Raw genomic sequence first — 20775 nt, 5'->3', positions numbered from 1 at the left:
GACATTATCGCCAACAGAATGCAAACTGCTTTAAACTATGTCTCCACATGGTGCGATAGAGAAGGATTGAGTGTAAATCCGTCCAAAACCACTATTGTGCCCTTCACGCGTAGGAGGAAATTCTCACTAAACAACATAATATTGAAAGGTACACGATTGGAACTTTCAAATACAGTCAAATTCCTTGGCGTAGTTCTTGATAGCAAACTTAACTGGAACATGCATTTAGAACACGCCATTAATAAAGCGACAAATGCTCTATGGATTAGTAAACGAACTTTTGGTAGGAAATGGGGACTTAAGCCGAAAATGATCCATTGGATATATTCAGCTATAGTAAAACCAAGAATTACCTATGGTTCGTTGGTCTGGTGGCCAAAGACGAAAGAGAAGAGTGCTCAGATGAAGCTCGAAAAACTTCAACGATTAGCGACTATCTCAATTACAGGTGCAATGAGCAGTACACCATCGAGTGCACTAAATGCTTTACTGTACATGCTTCCTCTGCATCAAATTGTACAATTAGAAGCTGAAAAGATTGCCTTGAGGATCAGAAGATCCGAAAACCTCTTAGGAGGTGACCTTAAGGGTCATCTTAGCATTCTAAAAACTTCAGTATAAACTCCCTAGTAATAAACAATGAGGACTGGATGGAGAAAAATACAATTTCAATAGACTATTCAAAGTAATTGATCCTGGGCACAATACATGGTTGAATGGAGGACCAACACTTCGTTCAGGATCAATTACGTTTTATACTGACGGTTCAAAATTGAACAACCATGTGGGAGCAGGAGTTACTGGCCCTGGGATAGACATATCGATTCCCATGGGAAGTTGGCCATCCGTATTCCAAGCGGAAGTTCACGCAATTCTAGAGTGTTCTGTAATATGTTTGCGTAGGAACTACAGACACTCAAATATATGCATAATGTCCGACAGCCAAGCAGCTTTGAATGCTCTGAAGTCGGCAACATGCACTTCAAAACAAGTTTGGGAATGCATTCAGTCCCTCCAAAAATTGTTTTGTCGGAACCAAGTTAATCTATATTGGGTTCCAGGACACTGTGGAATAGATGGTAACGAAAAAGCCGATATGCTGGCGAGACTCAGATCATCAAGTCGGTTTACAGGACCGGAACCTTTTTGCAGCTTACCAACTTCTTCTCTTCGTATGGAGCTGAAGGTATGGGAATCTATGAAAATAGAAACCAATTTTAGGAACGCAACTAATGCCAGGCAATCGAAACGTTTTATCACTCCGAATGTTTCCATGACTCGCAACATCTTAGAATTATCTAAAAGAGACCTAAGCACTTATACGGGTCTCATTACAGGTCATTGTCCGAGTCGATATCATTTGAAGCTTATAGGGAAACTTCAGAATGATCTATGTCGCTTCTGCGACATAGAAAAAGAAGATTCGGAGCATCTGTTATGCCGTTGTCCGGCAATTTTTCGAACAAGACAAAAGTTCTTCACTAAGGGGCTTATAGAACCACTTGAGCTTGGTAGAACAAATCCCAATTCGGTTGTGTTTCATTCGAAAAGCTGAGCCGTGTTCTCCCCAACACGGCTCAGCTTTTCGAATGAAATGCACCACCGAATTGGGATTTGTTCTACCAAGCTCAAGTGGTTCTATAAGCCCCTTAGTGAAGAACTTTAGTCAAAGAGCTGTTAGTCAAACAATGACGATCACTTCCAATAGCGATACGCCATAATGACATAGCAAGAAAAAAAGGGGAATATATTACAATAGATCAAAAAAATGGTCGCAGTAATAAAATATACCCGACAAGGAAAAAAAATCATCATCAGTGCTTCCGGAGTGTGGATTCTAGACGATGATTATACTGAAGTTGAAGAACCGGCCTTTGACCCTCAACCTGCACATTCTCTAAACGTTCGCACCATTGATCTCTTCCAACAAACCTCCTGCTGCACTACTATGCCGAATCCACGGTCCTTGAGCACATCGGCGAGTATGCGTGTGCTCCCGATGAATTTGCAGTTCCACGAACCGAGTTTCCAATCGCTAGTCCCTTTTCATCGCGGTAGCCTTCGCCGATGGTTCCTTTCCGTACTCTCATGTTGATTGTTCGTTGCTTATGATTTTTTAAAGGTTGTTTTGCAGGGCCTGACACCAAACCCCCTAAATTGCCGGAGAACAATTCCTCCTAATTCCCGGTGGACCAGGGTGCACAGTTTCACTTAGAGTCATTCGCTGGCACTTGGACGATGATCAGCCGCCCCTAACATGAAGAACAGATGCTGTTGTGAACCGATCCTGACATGAAGAACAGACGCTCAGTAAGATTTGCACCTCCGGAGAGGAGCAAACCCCCCTTCCCTGTCAGCATACGACCATATCCAAGCAACCAAAAGTTCGGATTAGACTTGTGGTTTGAACTAAGAAGTTCACATTTAGTTCGATTATAGCTCCATTGTTCATAAACCGAACTTAGCTCTCAATTAATACTATTAATGAACTTGAAAGTTCAAGAAAGTTGCTCATTCCTCTTCATCATGCTACTTAAATTATTGTTCCGAACTTCTAACAAGAAGTTCGGTTCAAGTACTAACCGTACTTCTAATCAGCTTGATAATCAATATTATTCCGAACTATAAAGTTCACATCACTCTACTTTGGAACTTGTTCCGAACTTCTAATATCAAGTTCCTCGATAGCACAAACCGAACTTGTTGTCTGCACAAAAGTTCACAAAAAATTTTTTTTTTCATTTCACAAGTACAAAAAAAAGTTATGAATAATACCTTGTAGGAACTTGAGCATAGGCACACTGCTACAAAAACAAAACAAAGTCAAACTGTTCAAAGCCGCCTATCAGGTCCACATGAACTTTTTATAAACTTTAAAGTTCAGAATCAAGCTCCATACGACCTTTTTGTGAACTTTCAAATTCAGAATCAGTTCGGTACGAACTTTTTGGGACATAAAGTTCACATTTAGTGCCACCTTGGCATTATACGAACTTTCTAGTTCACATTTTATCCTAATTGAACTTATGGTGAACTTTGAGACAAGTGTCATATATGAAATCAACTCATGAAGTAAAATTTTGCCACTTTACATGTCGATCGTATGGAGCAGTGGTACGCATCCCGGATTATAAGAGGAGGACTGGAGTTCAACACTTGTGGTAGGCGGTGCATCGTCACGTGGAGTCTCGCATCCTAAATAAGAACAGCATCTACATTCTAGTGATCAATCATTGAAAAAATAGTTTTTCCAGTACATCGCCTTGTGGTTTTTATTTTATTTTGTAAAGTACACTTCAAGTTCATTGTCTAGCTGAATAGCATGCTATACAGGACTCTCACCGAACTTTTTGTGAACTTGATAGTTCGGTTAATTACTTAAAAAGTGAGCTGAATAGAATTCTATTCAGGATCCCTCTTGGGGCTGATTAAGCCAGGAATGTACTGTTATCCGAACTTTTGGTTACTTGGGTAGTTCCCACCGGGATTGGTTACCCGATCTTCCCTAAGGTTGCTCGTATCCCGGCCAGTGCCACGAGGAGGTACGGATAGGAGATGCTGGATAAGAGGCTAAGGACCGCGTGGTTGGTTCTATTTTATTACTTCAGGTACGCGAAGTACCAATGGTACGCTTTACCCAGCATTTGCCGTGTCAAAATCAAGATGGGATAAGATATGGATAAGAGCAAACTTATTACAAATAGCATAACTTTATCTCCTCATGATATTTTAGTGCAAAATGTTCATATTATCGTCTGATCTTTTATCTCTTGTAATCATGTCCATATCTTATCATCATTTGATATTATTGAGCTATTTTACCGAATAGGTCATTTGGCTGAAAACGCCGTTTGGTAAGAAGTGTGGAATGAGAACTAAGAAATGAGGAGCGAGAGTGAGGCCTCTAGCTTCTCACTTCGTACTTCGTACTTTTTACAGTGAGAAGTGAAAAGTGAGAAGCAAGAAGTGAGAAGTAAGACTTGTCGCTACTCACAGAAGTGAGAAATGAGGAATGCGAAGAAAGAAGTGAGACGTCACACTTCTCACTCCTTACTTATGATTTTTCACGTCTTGCTGTGAAAAGTGAGAAGCAAGAAGTAAGAAATTATGATGGAGAAGTGAGACTTCTCGCATCTCGCTTCTTATTTCTCACATATCAATTATCACTGTCAAACGCGAGAGAGCGAAGTGAGAAGTGAGACGTCTCACTTTTCACTCATAATTTCTCATCACATAGTTAGTTTTTTAAAGTTAGCGATCATTTGTTGAGATGATCCCAATATTTTTACCATGGTTGAATTCATTTACCTACCAACAAATCATTGAAGAAGTTGAATTTTGGGATGGATTGGGAGGTGGTTTGTATGTTTCTCAAAACTTCGTTGAACAATGTGTAGTTAAAATTCCATTAGATATGGAACTACTACAGTGCTAGTGCTAACTTTCATAACATTATTGGAATTTATCATAATATAATTTAGTATAATTAATGATGCCAGTTATGTTACGGTACAAAGCGATTAATAAATTCGCATTAAAAATCTGCCATAAGATAAATTTAAAATAACAGCTTCAAGAATGAGTTGGTTGCAAATGAGATGAACTCTGACTAATTAAATCCATCCCTAACCATGTTCTTTTATATCAGAACCTCAGATTGGATCGTAAAGAATGATTTGCTCCTGCTCCTGCTATAATGTTACTCGGGGAACTATCAAATTAAAATTGTGGTTCAACGCCCAAACAATAACTATATTCCTAGAAATAGTTTTGTTCGTGGAACCAATATTTCAGCTTTTTTAATTTCGAGAACTATAATCAAAACACTTCTAATAAGAATCAAATTAAATTTGTTTTATTTTTCGATTCCGTATCAGACATGACACCTTAACAAATGTTGTAATTTTATGTGTAATCTGCTCAACCGATGACACACAGTGTTGGACATAACGCATTCTGTGCTCTGTAACGTTTACATGCATTGGAAAAGACTACAAATGGACAGCGTGAAATCGCAAAACATCGCCTCTGTAGTTCCGCATTGTCCATTCCTACCACAAAACAATCCCAGTCCAGTGCTGGTCCACATCAGTAAAGAACAAATTAACCGACCGCCCTATCTATTCACGAAGCAACTGCAAGCGACCACTTTCGGTGACGTCGGTTGGTCCGTCCTCGTCCGGTCTCTCGTTAGCTCATTTTGCGGTCCATTAAATCACCTCAATTCCCATTGGGACGGCCCAACAGTAAGTGCATTGCGTCCGTCACTGTTTGGTGCAGCAGAAGTGGCATCGCCGAGTGGTCCTCGGCAGCACGTGGTTCCTATTTATAAAGGTGTTGCGGTGCCGTGGCATCCTCTTTTCAGATGGGATTTACACACCTTTCCGCTTCCGTTGGGGTCAGCGCCGCGTAGTTCATTATAAACGGTAGCGGTTTTCCACTCGAGGTCTACGAGAAATGAGAAAAATGGTCATCCCTCGGTAGATTGGTTGCTTTTCAGCTCTGGCTAATGGAGAAAACCGCGAAATGGCTCGGTGGCAGAATCCACAATCACTTGATTAACACCTTTCTGCAGTCCAGTCCAGCGGATCCAGGCAGCGTGGAAACGACTCGGGAGAAGTCATTGTTTGATTCTCACAAAGCGAAATCTACCTCGGGGCCCAGTGGGAATATAATCCGCAGCCAAACCGCACAAGAGATAGATTAGGTTCCAAAGTGGTTCAAAATTTATGACTGTTAATAACCGGACACAGCTAGATTGTCCCTGGCGTGCTGCTGTAGCCTCGAATCGCTTACCAAGTGATACAAAATAAATTCCAAACTCCCGAAACATGTCAACAATTCGGGCGGTCCTTGTTTGATATTGCATGACACGTCTTCTCGAGAGCCGAGCCGGGCGCACGAGCCTGCGGAGGTCATTCTTCTCATTCCTGTCGTCAGCTTGGTGGATTTCAATCATTCCGTGTCGGGATCCTTTTCCCCCATCGACTGACGAAGCGAGGAGTTTGCTGAGGGCACCCCCTCCCATATTCAATCTTGTTCAATGAAATATAAAATTTTAAGGTTAATTGAAAAAGTAAGTTTGTAATATGTAAATAATTGAGAAAAACATTTAGCAAGCATACATGGCTGTTTACTTTTTATTTGAACGATTTTTCTGGGTTTTTAAGCCTTTCCGCCTCCTCATATAGTATTTTTCTTCATACACGTTTTTACGAATGGAGCGTAAGACAATGACAGTTATAACCTAATTTGTGACTAAGAAAAATAATATCAGTATATTTTAAATAGGGGAAAAGACGGCAGGTTTTGTTCTATTATTGTCAGGGTGGTTTTTGTCCACCAAATTTTATGAAATTTGGCCACAATATTCTTTGATATATAAAGAATCTTTAGGCCAAATTTGAGCATAATCAGTCATAAAAACCCCCTGCCAATACTAGAACAAAACCTGCCAAAGCCGTCATTCCCCCTATTTCAAAAATTTCTCAGAAATTTTACAGATGTTTCACAGCAGAAGTTTTAACAGTTGAACAAAAGGAAGTTATATTACAGTTGTACTTAATTCGCTGACATGTATGGACACCTTCGAATCGAATTAAATGTGTAAGTGAGCCCTTCTCAGCTACGTCAATGCTTTTCCTTTCCTCCGTTTGCTCACAGTTCCGGGGAGTTGACTTTATGACTTGCTGCAACTATTTCCTCTCCACAGTCCTCAACATCCGTCCTTCGGGGGGGAAAACACAAGTTTCCAAAACCCTTTCCGCCCACCTCCACCACGAAGTGATCATCATTCTTCGTCTTCCGACGAGGCACGGTTTCTCGTGTTCCCGGTCTTTGTTGGTGTGATTGTTTGTGTGCTTGCTCCGCTGTTTTCCGTTACACTGCAGATTTTCAATTTACCAATGCAGATAAGCACCGGGCGCGCTCGCTCCGCTGGGACACTCACAGGACAGCGCCGTCACCAGCACAAAACCGAAACCATTCGTTCTGTGCCTGGCTGTATGGCGTAGCAGAACAAACCGAACCGGAGACCAAACAAACCTAAATACAATGTGCGCGACCAACCAGCAGGCAACGGAAAACCAACGGATGGCGGGCGTTGTTGTCTCCCGCAAACAGAGAAAAGTGTAGGAACCGCTGCTATTCGCCAAAATAGGTTTTCGCACCATAAAAAAAGGTGCCATGGAGAACTGAACGATTATCTATGAAATGGTGATTTGATTAGAATATTGTTCGCTGAACGTTCATGTCCATTTTAATTCCAAACTATCTACACTCTTTATGATACTGAAGATAATTCCTCATTATTCATTGATTCATTAATTAAGGGAGGCAACAATCCTAGACCGTTTCAAAACCCTATGTGAAAAACTCTGATTATTCCACCTAGCGGTAATGGAATATTCATAAGTTATAGAAACAGTATTTGGGCCATGACTTTTGATCTCATAGTCCGATCCAATTTTCAATCGGAAACAATGAGACAAGATTTACCGTCAAATCCAACATATTGCTAGCAAATCGGTTGAGGAGACAATTTTGCGCACGGGGGCAGCAGGGACTATGTCCAAGGGCTTTACGACCTCTCTCCACGGTCTCCGGGAGTTAGGAGGCCTGCCTAGGACGTGATGGGCTCTGTTAAACCTCTTAAAAAAGCTGCATGTGTCAGCGAGCAGGCCCTATCAAAGCGACCGTTACCGCTCAAAGCGCACAGGAACCTAAGCAGTGCTAATTGGCACATCAGGATCAATGTCAGCGAGATCCTGATTATGGCATTCTAGCCACGTGTGAACGGACCTTGTCTTGGATATCGTAATATTGTTAAAGCAAGGGCTGGCAATCTGACATTCTACACTCTTAGTAGAGCCGAGTGACACTGACTCTAAACAACTAGTGGGCTAATGGCTAGACCTTCTTCCATCCCCTAAAACCGTGGTGAACCTTTTAGCACGCTGTCCAATCCTACCATCAAGCTTTGCCTGCTGGGTGGGAGTAGGCTCAGGTGCCCTTTCCTGACTTGTACTGTGAAGCAAAACATAATTCTTTTGACGATGCGTTAGGCATGGATGTGCCAAAAAGCGTTTGGCGAGGTCTCCTCCCAGGGAGGCGGAGAGCGGAGTGACGGAGGCTACAGTTAGCACCACCGGAGTCATAGCCCTATCAGCACGCTCGGCGGGCCACTACCTGGGATGCGACATCAGTAAGGAACTGAAACAGAACTTTCGAATGCTCCGCCAGAAGGCTTTTCGAAGGCTGACAAAGGTGCCCGATGCCTTATCCTTCCTTGGAGCAGCGACTATGGCCCAAGAAGCAGTTGAGCAATCTAGTGAAGGCGCTCAGAGCAAAGCCAAACGACGTGCGACCATAAAGGCCAAACGTCGTCTGTACGGAGCAGATCGGGGTGCAGAGGAACCCGAAGGGCGTCGACCCGAGAAGGTGACTTCTCGGCCCAAAAAGGCGAAAAGCACCAACCAGATGCCGGGCCGCAAAAGGGTACCAGCCGGCTGGTGCCGTCGGTACAAGGGACCGAAAATCCCAGGCAGCCAGTCAGTAGGACAAAGCGCAAGTCGAACGCATCTCGACCCGCAAAGAAAGCTAAGGATCTTAGTTCTGAAAGACTAGTGGGACTGACTACAGAAAGCTGGCCCAAGAGGTCTTGGGTGACGGCGCCGAGGTGAGGTCGTTGGGGGCGGAAGTGACCCTTCAGTGCACGCAACTGGACGAGGTCACGAACGTGGACAACGTCGTCTCTGCCGCTAGAGACCAGTGCGGTACAGAGGTCGAGTAGACCGAGGTCGATGCCCTGTATACTGGTGAAGCTCCGACATTGCGGCCCTTGGATCAACCTGCCACAAGATTAGACGAAGGATGCAACGTGCCCGCACCGAGGATGAAAGAGCGGATCTCCGTGAAGTGTTTTGAGCTGTGACGACGGCTGACGCCTACGACATAGTGATAGCCAAGACCAAAGTTAACTTTTAACCCCCGGAACGGTCCCCGGTTAGGTTGGTGAGGATAATTGAGGGATTGAACCCCGTTTGGCATAATGTCATTCGGCATAAAGTTGTTTGGCGTAATGGTCGTATGTAATAACGGTCGTTTGACATAATGGTCATTTGGCGTAATTTGCTATTAAAGCTTTGAGATTGATGAATAACATTCAGACATTCAGCTTTGTAGATTCTACTATGAAACATTAGACGCATGATGTACGATGCGGCAAAAGAACAATAAAGAAGGTTCCTGTAAAAACAGAAATATTTCAAATCGTGACACACTTACTAGCAAGTTAAATCTACTTTGAATGATTTTGACATTGGTGGCTAGTCTTATTTTGCATGTAAGGAAAGTCTGCCAATTGTGCATTTTTTCTTTTTATTCGTTATTCTTCTTCTTCTTCAATGGCTCTTCATTCCAACTGGAACTTCGCCTTTTAAACTTTAGAGCTTTCTATAAGCATTTCCTCAGTTATTGATTGACAGCGTTTCTATGCCCGCCATTATATGGATAGGGAAAGAGTCATTTCACCGAAAGTCATTTGGCCGAAAGTTGCTTGGCCGAATATACCATTTGGCCGAACAGACCATTAGGCCGAAAGTCATTTGGCCGAAAGGTTCGTTTGGCCGAAAAGGTAATTTATCCGAAAGGGTCATTTGGACGAAAGGGTCGTTTGGTCAAAAGGGTTGTTTGGCCGAAAGGGTCGTTTGGCCGAACGGGTCATTTGGCCGAATGGGTCATTTGGCCAAAAGGGTCATTTAGCCTAAAGAATCGTTTGGCCGGAAGTGTCATTTGGCCGAAAGGGGCGTTTGACCGAAAGGGTTGTTTGGCCGGAAGGGTTGTTTGGCCGAAAAGGTCGTTTGTCCGAAAGGGTCGTTTGGCCGAAAGGGTTGTTTGGTCGAAAGGGTCATTTGGCTGAAAGTGTCATTTGGCCGAAAGAGTCGTTTGGCCGAAAAGATTGTTTGGCCTAATACGTCATTTAGCCGAATAGTTTATTGAAAAGTAAGAAATTAGAAATGAGAAGAGAGACGTCTCACTACTCACTTTGCGCTCCTCTTTTTTTACAGTAAGAAGAAATGAGAAATGAGTAGTGAGAAGTGAGGATTAAGAAGTGAGATGTCTTACTTTTCACTCCTCATATCTCACTTCTCGCTGTAAATGTGAGAAGCGCAAAGTGAGTAGTGTGAGTCTCTCTTCTCATTCCTAATTTCTCAATTTTCATAAACTATTCGCCAGGATGACCTATTCGGCCAAATGTCCTATTCGGCCAAAAAACTCATTCGGTCAAACGACCCTTTCGGCCAAAAAACTCATTCGGCCAAACGACCCTCTCGGCCACATGACCCTTTCGGCCAAATGACCCTTTCGGCCAAACGACCCTTTCGGCCAAACAACACTTTCGGCCAAATGACGCTTTCGGTTAAATGACCCTTTCGGCCAAATGACCCATTCGGTCAAACGAACCTTTCGGCCAAACGACCCTTTTGACCAAATGCCCCTTTCAGTCAAACGAACCTTTCGGCCAAACGACCCTTTTGACCAAATGCCCCATTCGGCCAAACGACCCATTCGGTCAAACAACCCTTTCGGCCAAACGACCCTTTCGACTCTTTCGGCCTAATGACCCATTCGGCCAAATGATCCTTTCGGCCAAATGACCCTTTCGGCCTAGTGGCATTCGGGCAAATGACTTTCGGTCAAATGACCCTTCCTACCTTACCATCAGTAGGGCAAATGCACTCTTCGAAAGAAGGGATCATATCTTCCCTTTCCTTATACTTAGCAATTGTCTGAATTGAATAAGGAATCCTATCCTCTCTTGCCATCTACCGGGAAATGGACCCGTTGAAAGAAGGGATCATGTTTTCAGTTGCCTAAAATCGATTAAATGCCAGAATTCAATGAAGCAACCACATCTTCTTTTGCTTTCTGTCAGACAAATGCATCCATTGAAAGAAGGAATCATACCTTTCCGTGCCTTAAAGCGAGCAAATACCTGGATAGAAAGATGGAATCATATCCTCCCTTGTCTTCTGCCGGACAAAAAGATGGTAAATGAAAAAGGCGGATACAAAACACGACTCTACGACACTACCCATAATTCCATTACCCACAATACCATTACCCCTAATAGGCCACTGCCCCGAATAAGCCATTACCCCGAATTAGTCATTACTTCAAGTTTATACATCAAAATGAAAAAAAAAAACTCAATAAAATATATTACTATTATTGTTTTTATTTACGAGGTTTCGGCTCTAGACCACACCCGCACTTTTCAAGAGTTCTCAAGGGTAGGGGGATATTATGCAGCACGTTCTCATGCACAATGCAGAGAGCTGGAGGCATTTGCGGTCAACGTCAGCATGGCTACAAAGGCAACAAGGTTAAGTTGTTTCTTGTAAAAGCAACGGATTATGGATGAAGCGTGGTCTTGGAATCGACAAGTGGTTGAGTGGGTGAGTAAGTGAGTAAGAGTTAATGAGTTAGTGAGAGTGAGTAGAAGTGAGTGAATGAGTAATAGAGAATGAATGCGTGAGTGAAAGTTAACCAGTGAGTAAAAGTGAGTGAGTACGAGTGAATGAGTGAGTAAAAGTGAGTGAATGAGGAAGAGTGAGAGAGTGAGTAGAAGGGAACGAGTGAGTAAGTGGGTAAGAATGAGTGCATGAGTAAAATTGGGTTAGTAAGAGTGAGTGAATTAGTAACACAATTATTATGTCAAATGACCATTATGCCAAACGACCAGTTTGCCAAACGGCCGTTATACCAAAAGACCTTTATGCCAAACGACTTTTTGCCAAACGACCTAAAACCTTACTGAGGTATTCCTTCCGTCCCGAGCCACAAGTCCCTCGCCTTGTTACCTGCGGAAGCTGGAGAGCACGTACCGCTTAATGTGTCTCAGAGTGATATCTGCCTATCGCACGATATCACACGATTCAGCCTGCGTGATTGCGAGCATGATGCCAGTCGGGCTGGTCATCCGAGAAGACGAGGAGTGTTTCGAACTACGTGGCACCAGAGGAACGCCCGAACGCATCAGGGTAAGCATATGCGGTATTTCAAAAAAAATCGTTTCAGGTGGTTCGAAACGAAATTCCGCGGAATTTCGCGGAATTTGAGCATGGCGAAATCTGATTTCTTGATTTCGTTTCGTTTCGTAAAATTACAAAAATTTCGCTAGAAAAAACTAGCTTCTAACGAAATTTAACGGAATTCCGCGGAATTTCGAAACAAATTTAAACTTAAACTGTACTTTATATTATCATATTATATTATATTTTTGTCAACATGCGTGCTCAATGCTGAAAAAAAAATACAAAAACAAGAAACAATTCAAAATACTTTCCATTGCTTTGTATTTAATGGGAGGAATATTGGAACCACGAGATGAATTCCAGGAGCAGTTCGCCTAGATATTCAAAGGTTCATCTTGGTTTTTTGATATGGTTTGTTTCTTGAACTTCCGCTTCACAATTGCACAATTTTACATGGCATACATGCCATGTGATAAATAACTCTTCCTATAAAGATGCAGACCACAAATTCTACTATTTACCCCTGCAACATGTTTGTGAAGGTTGTCCCATTTGCCGCTGTAGTTAGAACCAATGTTATGATGAATTTATTAACAATTACAGCTTACGGAAAAATTGTAGAAAATTACATAAGAATAAATTTTCACGGTCTGATATTTGGTTTGATATTTTGGATTGCAATAGCTATTCGTTTCGTCTTAAAACCAAAGTACCTTATTTTATTTCATACCAGGTACCTTATTTAATTTCGGGGAAGACTTGTACATGGTTAACATACGCCTAAATAGTGATTTAATCTAAATATAGCCAACTGTTCATTTTACCACCTCTTCCCCTATTCAATTCAGCCATGAGTTTTAAGGTACTGATTTTGGTGCGTTTCAACTTACGCTTGAATTGAATTGTTCATGAGTTATGATATATTGATTTTTCCTCAACACTGCTTACAGTGAAGTATGTTATGTAAATTGATATTTACTATATTTTGATAAAAATATCCTCACGCCCCTTTAGGATTAAATGAGCATTCCTAGAAACATAATATACCAGTATAGTCAATAACTAGATGAGATGGCTAAGACATCCGTAAAAGCGAGAATTGCTAATAATATTCCAAATGCTGGCCGGTAGCAGCTTTGTGTGCAATGGTACTTCGTGTATCCGTAGGAATAAATAGATCCCATTGAGTCATGCCGAGAAGATAAGGAAATCAACAACGGTGAGAACTTTGGTCGTAAGCTGATATGTTATTCGTTTATTCAAATATCATCGATTGCAAAGCATGCACAGCTTGGCTAGAAATAATATGGTTATTCTTTTGTCAGTATACTTCCTATTAATACAAAGTGCATATCAACTCTTGTACATAATCGAAATATTATTTCCAAATATGGATTACGAATATGAGCAAGTTATACTTTAGATTTCTCAAAGTACGTAAGACCGTGTGGCCTAATGGAGAAGGCGTCGGACTTCGGATCCGAAGATTGCAGGTTCGAGTCCTGTCACGGTCGTTCTAAATATATTTTACAAGTGGCATTTGTGTTTTGAAGTATGTCTTCTTATATTATTTATGAAAAATATCGCAGTAGGATGAAAAAGGTTTTTTTTGTCGTGCCCAATGGCCATCAACACATTTGCTCGTCAAAAGTGCGGATTACGAATCACAGCTTATTGTAATTCAATCTTCTTTTCAGGCTCCAGAGGATACAAAAGCTAACGGGTAGGTACCTTTTGTGGCCACCGTACATCATTTGTGCTGGGAACCTGTCAGCTCATTCCCGGTACTGTAACCACTTGCATATTAGCGTAATAATTTCCCCATTTAGTTTGGTGCCGAGCAATGAGCAATGAGCAGCACGTCACGTGGTCACCAACCAACCAACAAACCGACCGGTAGCAGCGCGGTCGAAAAAAAAAGTTCGTCTTGCGTGATTTACCATTTATGAGTTATGGCTTTACGCTATTGGGCGAGTTCGGCCAACTGGTGCCTGTGCTGATGCTACACTCCTCTATATGTGGGTACCTAAAGCTGTGCGACGATGACGGCGCGGTGCTAAGACTATGGACCTATAGACCAAGTCATATATGAAACAAAAAATACGATTTTGAACAACTTTTTACTCAAACAAAAATGGGGATAGTGATCGTCATTGGGACAACAGCAACAGTTGGTTAAGAATATATCTATGTTCGATTGAAACAACTGATGGGATACAGCAATATTTATCTCTGATTACATGCCTCCCGTGTGAATAAAAGCATGCCGGATTCTTCAACTCAATGAATGTTTATGATTAATCGTCTTATGTCTGGTTTTAAATGCTGTTTAAGTGTTTCTTGTCTTCTGATGCAATAATGGATAATCTTGCACGTATTATTCTGTTCATCTTATCTCGTTAAAATCTTTTACTTATACATTAGTGTGAGAAAAATATGTTTAAAAGCAAATACATATGCAAACCAATATCACTTTAAAACAAGAAGATTTATCCCAAATATTGCGTCGAATTCGAATTTCTAGTTTATACCAAGCTATCTAATTTATACCAAGATTCCCAATCAATGAAATGATTTCCCGGACTAAAAATGTCATACAAGCATGAAGTGCAACAGTTCATGGGATATCACGACAATACTTCTTGATATAAAGTGAGTTCTGATGAAAACGAGGGCTGCCAATTTTCAATCAGAACCAGCCGGGATACTGTTAAGATCGACACTCTATGAGGGTGAAAACCGGTACATCAAGCCGAGACCAAACATTAAAATAATTTCAAATAATGTTACATAATAATTGAAAATGTTCATAAAAATAAAACTTGTCATTTTGTAGACACACTTTTTGGAACTTAACATTACTTTATTTAGTCGCAACAAGTTGCATTCGACGGGGAATGCGGTCTCATTGTTTGCTATTAAAAATTGGACCGATCGGACATTGTATTTTGGAATTATTGGAAATTCATACATAGGTTTTTTCCCAAAGGTCCCCCCTTGGAATTTTTTTTTCAAAATCTAAAATAAAAGTTTTCCAAGAATGGTGGCAATGCATATTAATTAATGCAAAAACATGCAAAATGATGGAAAAATGCGATCTAGACCCCTACAGTGCGTTTTTGATTTTTCTAAGGTGACTTTTTATGCTGCACGGGAAAGGCATCAACGTCGCTAAGTGGTTTAATCTGGATTTTTATATTTCGTTATGGAAATTTTCATATTTTTATTGCTCTTCATTGATTTTTTTGTAGAGAAAAAAAAATGTGTGGAAAATTTTTATTTGTTTATAGAAATTTTGCATTATTTTTGGAAACTATATATTTATTTGTTGCTTCTACCGTCTTCTACTTTAATTTCTTTATTAAAAATAACCCATTTTTTTCGAAAACTTTAAATTTTTTTAGGGGAGTTTTTATTTTAGTCCATCCAAATTAGCTCAAAAGCCTAAAAGAAATTCGATTAGGTACTGTCGGGGCCGAGCGAATATCCTTAGGACATCCGTCGAATATCTAAATTCAAGCTCTATCTGGTAAAAGGGCGAATGTCGCAAGAGAGGATTCTCTTCGTCGACTTCCCCTCTTTTAAATAAAAGTGACAAGCAGAGCACTTCGTCGCGGTTTATCACCTCAGAATGCAAGTTTTCATTGTTTTCTATCGTTCTAATAGGAGAAACCGCAAAGAAATCGTCTGCTTGTCACTTTAATTCAAAAGAGGGGAAGTCGTCGAAGAGAATTCTCTCTTGAGACATTCGCCCTTATTCCAGATAGAGCTTGAATTATCATGGGCTGTGTACTCACAAGTATGTTCTGGCAGAACGAGAAGCTCTTGTGATACATAAGCGATGTACCTACCTAATATTCGGATTGGTATCATCTCATTCTTTGTTTCGTTCTGCCAATCGAGCTCATATTCGTGTGCTAATGGGCGCCTACTATTCGAACGCCGATTGCTTCGATTTAGCAATTCAAATCTTATTCAAATAATTCATGCTTCCATTTCGTATATTCGATTATTATTTTAACACAATCTGCTACTACTACAGGCACAACCACCGGAGGACAAGGCTTGGTGGCTCCTTTGCGAGCCCCAACCAAGCGGAGAATTAAAATTGAAAAGTGAAAACTTGTTGATCCAGATATTGCGCTAGTGTAATTAATTTGCTACCACCGATATTTAACTTAACATGTCTAGTTTTATATTTTTCCTAGAGCATTATTGTACGTCACACATTTTTAGGATAACTGCTTGAATGGGGCGAATTTGTGTCAAAAGGTCGAAGGATGAAAATGAAAGGTCGAAATGACAGAAGGTCGAGAGGAAAAAAGGTCGAAAGGACAAAAGATCGAAAGGATAAAAGATCGAAAGGATAAAAGATCGAAAGGATAAAAGGTCGAAAGTCAAAAGTTTGAAAGGACAAAAGGTTGAAAGGAAAAGGTCGAAGGAAAGAGGGTCGAAAAAATGGCAGAAGGTTGAAAGAAAAACAGGTTGAAAAAATATTTGGGTCAAAAGGTTGAAAGGGCGGAAGATCGAAGAGACAAAAGGTCGACAGGAGCATGAGCATTATGACCGTACAATTCGTAGTTACTACTCCGTGATAAACTGGAATTTGTGAAATTGCGCAGGGAACAATGTGAATGGAGCATGGGATATGCTATCCATTCTCAATGTTTACTTTTCAGAAGCTCTCGTATTTTAAGTCAACAACTGCGCCGGGCCCGTCCTTACAGTCATATAGGAAAGAAAAGATTGTTAGTTCGACTCTGGTTGCTACTAGAGACCGAGAACATCTCTGCATCTCCACGATTGTTTTGGAATATGATATTGTGTTAGTTGGATATTTTATCTGGATTCACTTTGGTAAGTGATGCGATCTAAGGGAGGGGATTATATGAAATACAAATAAAAACGCGAACCGTACAGATCAAAACAAAATATCTCGGATCACGCGACAGTTTTTCTTGCTATTCGAAATACGATCAATCGTAAAATCAACACAGAACGCGCAATGCAGAACACAATATGTCGACGGATCGCGCGTTCGTTCTGCTGTCCGAAGCAAGAGGAAACACACACTGAACTGATTAGCTTTATTACCGGCCGCGCAATGCCGATCGAAGAGACAAAAGGTCGACAGGACAAAAAGTCGAATAGACCGAGATTGGAGGTTTCATTTTATTAGTCTTAGACTATTCTTACGAGGTTTGCCTTATATTTTAAACAGGTGTTATTCTCTAGAGTTTACTTAAGCCTATAACACATTTTTTTTTTTATTTTTGCTTAATGTAACGGTCATATCGGAAGTATATTGTATATGAAACGTGCTGTTAAGTGACCCCTCGGTAAATAAGCCAACATACACATACACACACACATACGTGTTTGAGTCACATGACTGGTCGCATAGAAACAGCACCCTGAAACGGCTGTCATCTGCATTCGCGAAGTCGAAGCAAATTCTGCTCTTCCCTCCTATGGGAAATCCCGTTGCTATCTGTCAGAGTTTGAGTGAAACATGGCCGCCATCTCCTCCTCTCTGTTGCTCTACTTTAAAAACCCATAAAGAACTGTCATTGTTTGTGTGAAGAATTTTGCTTCGACTTCGCGAATACAAAATGATTGAAGCCGAAAACTTGGTGCTAAACTTGGTGCTAGCTGTCAAGCTGTGGATTTAAGTACGGAACACAGTGACGCATGCGACAATATCGCTCGAGAACAGATTTAATTCGGATAAAAACTAAATAAACAGCATTTTTATTTTATTTTAGGCTCGATTTAAGCTGTTGATAAAAGAAAAAGCGCACCATCTAAAATATTTTTCTAAACATTATTGCAATTATTAGCTGATTCGTTCATTTCAGATAAACATGTTTCGCTATAGCACAAAAGTTGTCAGTGTCGCGACCAGACCAACCAAAGCTCCTCATCGGAGCTAATGCTGCTACCTCCGAACGACAATTTAAGTAGAGAGCAGTTCTACCCGCTCTCTGACTTAATCGTCATCGGGAACTGCTACCTCCGGCGACATTTCGACCAGCAGGGGCGGTGCCACCCGCTTACCCGCTGCCTACCAATGCCACCGGGAACACGGACCTACTCCTGTAGGTCCTCCGCCGCTTGGACCTACTCCTGTAGGTCCTGGTCCAGGAATGGGCACTACGCTACGGTAGCCTCCGCCCAGGTGTACGTCCCACCTTCGATGCGTTCCAACACATCGGCCAAAAATTCAAAACACCATTACCATTTTTACTCATATTTATGGACATATGAGACATGGTCCATTAGTGATGAGTTAACACTCCATTCGTGCCATTCATACCTTGTTGCCATGTCTTACCATTAATGCCTTCAAGTTCATTAGTTGCAATATAATTGCCTACATTTTGGCGAATTGTCAGCAATACACACTGAGCTTTCATAACTTGGTTACAACGCATGTTCAAGAATTTGTGATATGCAAAGATGTATAACATTAAATAATATTGTATTTTGCTTAACTTTAATTTCTTAATATTTTTTAAATAACCTAATTGCTACCACTACAATCAGCACTGGTTTTTGTTACAATAACAAATACCAAAATAATAATAATAATAATAACAAATTTGTCAAGTCTGCCTGATACCCATGTCGATAGTTTGATATATGTCTGAAGGAATTTGACAAATATTTGGCATTGTGTTAAAGAGTGGGCCATTAATTCTTAATGCATCTTTCTGTTTGAAAACCAAATTTTTGCAAGTAGAAAAAATAAGACTGCAAACCAATTAACTGATTGATCAGCAGCGATTTATTTTTCCTCTAAATTTTAGAACACTATTCTCGTTGGAATCTGAAGCAAAATAAAACAAAAACGCTGGTATCTCCAGCAGTGTTCTGTTCATGTTTGAATTTTGTTTAAATAAATAAAATAATTATTTATCTTGCTGCTCAGAAATGCCGCGTAATTGCAAAGTGCATTAATCCGTAAGCGTAATTGCAAAGTGCATTGATTCAAATTCCGAACGTTCAATCGCCAAAACATAAAAATAATGAATCTCGTGATTCAATCTGCAGAAAAAACAAAGTTGTGCAACAGTTTTGAGCTTTTGAATCTGAAGCTAAATTAATCTAGGGCAGCTGCTGGGAGAATGAATGTTTCTGATTCATATTAAAAAAAGCAGCAGAACAATTGGAATCATTACTAATCTGATTTAATTCTTAGGTTACTTAGGGTTCTTAAGATTAACTCATAATCGACGAAAATTCAAATGTTACACATTTGCGACATGGGCAGTATAGTTAGGTTTCTCGTCAGCTAAAAGAACTTTTTCCGGTGCATGATCATTCGCAGCTCGATAGTTATTATTTTTAATCTTCTGACTTTTACGCTAAGTACATTATGCTTCAAAAAACTATTATTCTGTCAACACACAAATTGTCCAGTTTAAAGCAAAATATTATCCTCAAAGCGACATCCACATCCAGTTGAATCAGATCAAATGCAAAGAAAAAAGGTTTCAATAGAGTTTCATAAAACACCTGTCGATGACACGTACAATGATTAAGTAGAATAATTTATCTTAGTTTTGATGTCCACATTATAGTGAGCTCAAGTGTGTAGCCAAAGAGTTTATGCGTCAAGATCAAATAGATGAATTGATTTCGCAAACTGAAATGTAGGTGTGCTGTCTCATATTTTATAAATAGTGGCAGTACAATAATTATCGAAAAACCCTGCTTGCAGAGCAAAATCACTTTTGATAGATTTACATTTTAATTACATTTACAGCTCAATTGCTGCATTAGTGATGCTATTCTCAATCCAGTTGAAACCCGACATTGGGGGATAGCGAAGTTGGATTTTTCTCACAATCCGTACGTTAAACCTAATTTCGGAAGTGGTGCGCTGTTTTCATATCGCGAAGCGCTATTCAGCGCACCACTTCCAAAGTTAGGTTAACTTAACCCTTAGAGTAAAATCAGTAGTGATTCAGTTTCATTCCAAATTTATGACCACTATTCTAGTTTGAATCTAGAGTAAAATAGAACAAACTCGCTGGTTTCTCCAGCAATGTTCCATTCATGTTTTTCAAATTTTCAATTGAATGAAATCATTATATTACTGCCAATAAAGGCGCCGTAATTGCAAAGTGGATTGATCCGCAGATAAAATTACGCATTCATACACCAAAACAATTGAAAAATATTTGAATCTCGTGATTCATCCGTGGTTCAAATCTGCAGAAAATAGAACGGAGCGTTATACCAGTTCTTTTTGACATTTGACTGGTATAAAAAATAAATCTAGAACAGCTGCTGGGAAAATTAATGTTTCAGATTCATATTCAAACTGACAGCCCCGAACGATTTGAATCACTGCTGATTTTACTCTTAGTGGAATATCTAGAAGTAATTTGATTAAAAACGGAAAGCAGTACGAAAGCAGTGTGTGATATCACAAAATAAAATTTGAAATCGAAAAATTGCATAGTAGAAGGAAAGTCCAGCCCCGTACTGCTAACCGTTTTCAATGGATCAATCAATAAGCAGAAACTGCCGCTATGAAACGAAAAGATCGAGCCACCGTAGACATGTTCTGTCAAAACAACACGAATAGAAATATGCGTATACAGTACCGCCGCTGTTTTGATGCGGTGAGTGCAAAATGAGTTACCTTGATTGATCCATTAAATGCTAATGAAATTTTTGAGAAGAGTTCCCGTATGTTTCCCCGTGTATTTTTGTCATATATTATCCT

The 20775-nt window shown here is 40.4% G+C and overlaps 1 non-coding gene across 1 annotated transcript; it reads left to right on the top strand.

The window, feature by feature from the left end:
* Positions 1 to 13479: 13479 nt before the first annotated feature.
* Positions 13480 to 13552, top strand: Trnar-ucg (transfer RNA arginine (anticodon UCG)). The gene has a single exon. It is a non-coding gene; the product is annotated as a tRNA-Arg (tRNA).
* The last annotated feature ends 7223 nt before the right edge of the window (positions 13553 to 20775 follow it).

This window comes from Armigeres subalbatus, chromosome 3, assembly GCF_024139115.2.
Source record: "Armigeres subalbatus isolate Guangzhou_Male chromosome 3, GZ_Asu_2, whole genome shotgun sequence".
NCBI lineage: Eukaryota > Metazoa > Arthropoda > Insecta > Diptera > Culicidae > Armigeres > Armigeres subalbatus.
Note: the sequence above shows the minus strand (reverse complement) of the source record. Positions and strands in the feature narration are given on the sequence as shown.